The sequence below is a fragment of the Dipodomys merriami genome, unplaced genomic scaffold (assembly GCF_024711535.1).
Source record: "Dipodomys merriami isolate MVZ:Mamm:240054 unplaced genomic scaffold, mDipMer1.0.p SCAF_61, whole genome shotgun sequence".
Lineage (NCBI taxonomy): Eukaryota > Metazoa > Chordata > Mammalia > Rodentia > Heteromyidae > Dipodomys > Dipodomys merriami.
In genome coordinates this window covers 775,470-779,818 of record NW_027206191.1, presented here as the reverse complement: position 1 = coordinate 779,818, position 4,349 = coordinate 775,470, and positions in this window count along the sequence as shown.

Genomic DNA, 4,349 nt, shown 5'->3' with positions numbered 1-4,349 from the left:
AAAACCCTAACCCTCACAGTAAACCTAACCCTCACGCTAATCCTAAACCTCCCGCTCTCCCTAACCCTAACACTAACTATAACCCTCACCCTCACCCTCAACCTAACCCTCACCCTCATCCTCACCCTAACCCTCACCCTCACCCTAAACATCACCCTAACCTTAAACCTCACCCTCACCCTAAACCTAACCCTAACCCTAACACTCACCCTAACCTCACCCTAACCCTAATGATAATCCTAATCCTCGACACTCATCCTAAACCTCACGCTAACCCTTATCCTCACACTAACACTGACCCTAACGCTAACCCTCACACTACCTATAACCCTCACCTTAACCTTAACAATACCCCTCAACGTAACCCTCACACTAACCCTAAACATAACCCTAACCCTTTCCCTAACCCGAACCTTAACAGTAACCCTCACGCTCATACTAAACATAACCCTAACGCTAAGACTCACCCTAACCCTATCCCTGAACATAACCCTCACTCTACCCTAATCCTCACCCTAAACCTCACCCTAACCCTAACACTAAACGTACCCTCATCCTCACACTAAACCTCACCCTAACCCTTATTCTCACCATAACCCTAACACTAATCCTAACCCTAATCCTTACCCTAAACCTAACCCTCTCCCACACCCTAACCCTCAACCTCACCCTCACCCTAACACTCTCCCTAAACCTAACCCTAACCCTAATCCTGAACCTAATCCTCACCCTGAAACTCACCCTAACCCTAAGCATAACAATAACCATAACACTAACCCTCACCCTCTCCATCACCCTAACCGTCACACTCACGCTAAAACTCACCCTAATCCTAAACCTACCCCTCTCCCTAACCCTAACACACAACATAACCCTAACCCTACCCCTAACCCTCACCCTCACAAGAAACCTAAACCTAACGCTAACACTCACCCTAAACCTAATCCTCACCCACACGCTCACCCTCACACACACCCGAACCAGCATGCGCTCCCTACCCCTCAACCTCACCTTAAACATCACCCAAACACTAACCCTCACACTAATCCTAACCCTATCCCTAACCCGCACCCTAACCCTCACCGTAACACTTACCCTCACCCTATCCCTAATCATAAACCTAACCATAACCCTCACACTAACCGTAACCCTCACTCTAACCCTAATCCTAACCCTAAACCTAACCTTCAAACTCACCCTGACCCTCACCCTCAGCCTAACCCTAACTCTAACACTATTCCTAATTCTAACTGTCAGCCTCACCCTCACACTAAACATCTCCCTAAACCTCACCCTCACCCTGACCCTCACCCTATCCCTCACCCTCACCCTCACATTAACCATCAACCTCACCCTAAACATCAGCCTAGCCCTAAACCTCACCCTAAACCTGACCCTAACCCTCACCCTAACGCTAACCCTCACCCTAACCCACTCTAACCCTAACGCTAACCCTAACCCTCACCCTCACCCTAAACCTCACCCTTAACCTTATCCTCACAATAAACCTAACCCTAAGCCTATCCCTAACACTAACCCTTACCCTCACCCTAACCCTATCCCGACACCTCATACTAACTCTCAAACTAACGATAACCCAAACCCTAAACCTCAACCTAACCCTAACTCTAGACTTAACCCTCACCCTCACCCTAACCCTCACCGTCACCCTAACCCTCACCCTAACACTAACTCTCAACCACACCCAAACCCTCACCCTCACCCTCACCCTAAAACTCACATGAACACTCACCCTCAACCTAACCATCAACCTTATAAGAAACATCACCCTAACCCTAACTCTCACCCTAACCCTAACCCTTACCTAACCCTAACCCTAAACCTAACCCTCACCCTAACACTAACCCTCAAACTAACCCTAACCCTAACCCTCACCCTCACCCTAAACCTAACATTCATCCTAACCCTAAAGGTAAACCTAATGCTAAACCTAAACCTCATCCTCACCCTAACACTCACCCTAACCCTAACCCTACCCCTCAGCCTAACCCTGGCCCAAAACATAACCGTAACCCTAATCCTCACCCTAAACCTAAACTTTACAATAACCCTCACCCAACCCCTCACCCTAACCCTCATGCTAACCCTAACCCTCACCCTCACACTAACCCTCACCCTAACCCTTATGCTCACCCAAAACCTAAAACTCACCCTCATCCTAACCCTGACCCTAACTCTTTACTACACCCTAACCCTCACCCTAAGCCTAACCCTAAACCTAACCCTCACCCTAACCCTCACAGTAACCCTAAACATAACCCTAACCCTCACCCTAAACTTTACCCTCAACCTAACCCAAACCCTAAACCTAACACTCACACTAACCCTAACCCTAACCCTCAGCCTAACCCTCACCCTAAACCTAACCCTAATCCTAAACCTGACCCTGACCCTCACCCTATCCCTAACCCTAAACCTAACCCTCACCCTAACCCTAACCCTCATCCTTACCATTACCCTAACCCTCAGCCTAACCGTAATCCTTATCCTAATCCTAACACTCACCCTCACCCTCACCCTAAACCTATCCCTAACCCTCACCATAACGCTAACCCTCACCCTATACCTCAACCTCAACCTAACCCTAAACCTAAACCTAACCCTCACCCTAACCCTAAAACTAACCATAAAACTCATCCTCACACTATACCTCACCCTAACCCTTACCTTCACCATAACCATAACCCTAAACCTACCCCTAATTCTAACTCTAACCCTAACAGTCACCCACATCCTAACCCTCACTCTCACCCGAACCCTCACCCTCAACCTAACACTCAACCTAATCCTAACACTAACCCTAATACTAAACCTAACCATCACCCTCAAACTTACCCTAACCCTAACCCTAACCCTCACCCTCACCCTCACAATAACCCTCACCCTCACTCTAACCCTCACCCTAACCCTAACCCTCAACCTAATGTTAACCCTATCCCTAACCGTCACTCTCCCACTAACCCTAACGCTAACACTAACCCTCACCCGATACCTAATCCTAACCTACACACTAACCCTCTCCCTCAAACGAACCCTCACCTTTCCCCCAACACTCATCCTCAACCTAAACCTCAACCTCACCCTAAACTTTCACCCAAACCCTAACCCATACCCTAAACCTAACCCTAACCCTCACCCTAACCGTAAACCTCAATCTAAATCTCAACCTCACGCTAATCCTCACCATAACCATAACCCTTAGCTAAAAGAATCCCTCACCCTAACCCTCACACTAACCCTCACACTCACCCTAGCCCTCAGCGTAAACCTATCCCTAACCCTAACCCTCACCCTTACACTTAACCTCACCCTACCCCTAACCCTCACCCTAACCCTAAACCAAACACTAATCAAAATCGTCACACTAACCGTAACCCTCACCCTAACCCTAACCCTAACCCTAACCCTAACCCTAAACTTCACCCTCTCCCTGACCCTTACCCTCAGCCTAACCCTAACCCTAACCCTATTACTAATCCTAACCCTCACACGCACCCTCACCCTAAACATCACCCTAAACCTAACCCTCACCCCAAGCCTAAGCCGAACCCTCCCCCTAAACCTAACCTCAGCTTAACCCTCACCCTCAACCTAATCTTTGCCCTAACCCTAACCCTAAGGTAAATGAAACCCTCACCCTCACCCTCACACTAACCCTCACCCTCACCCTAGCCCTCAACCTAAGCCTAACCTAACACTTACCCTCAACGTCACTCACCCAAACCCCCTCAGCTTAAACCTAACCCTTACCATAACCCTAACCCTAACCCTCAGCATCACCCAATCGTTCACCCTAACCCTTACCTTCACCTTGACGCTAACCCTAACACTAAACCTCACCCTCACCCTCACCCTAATACTAAACCTAACACTATCCCTAACCCTCACCCTAATCCTAACAATAACATTAACCCTAACCCTCACCCTCACCCTAACACTTGCCCTCACCCTCAACCTAAACCTAACCCTAACCATAACCATAACCATAACCCTCACCCTAACCCTAACCCTCACCCTAAACCTAACCCTCTCCCTCACCCTAAACCTAATCCAAACCCTAACAATAACCCTAACCCTCACCCTCACCCTAACCCTCACCCTAACTCTTACACTCACCTTCATCCTTACCGTAATCCTCACCCTCACAATCACCTTAACCCTAACCCTAACCCTAAACATAACCCTCACAGTAAACCTAAGCTTCATCCACACCCTAAACGTCACTCTCACCCTCACCATCACCCTTAACCTTACTCTCACCCTAAACCTAACCCTAAGATTAACCCTCACCCTCATCCTAACCCTCACCCTCATCCGAAAAATCACCC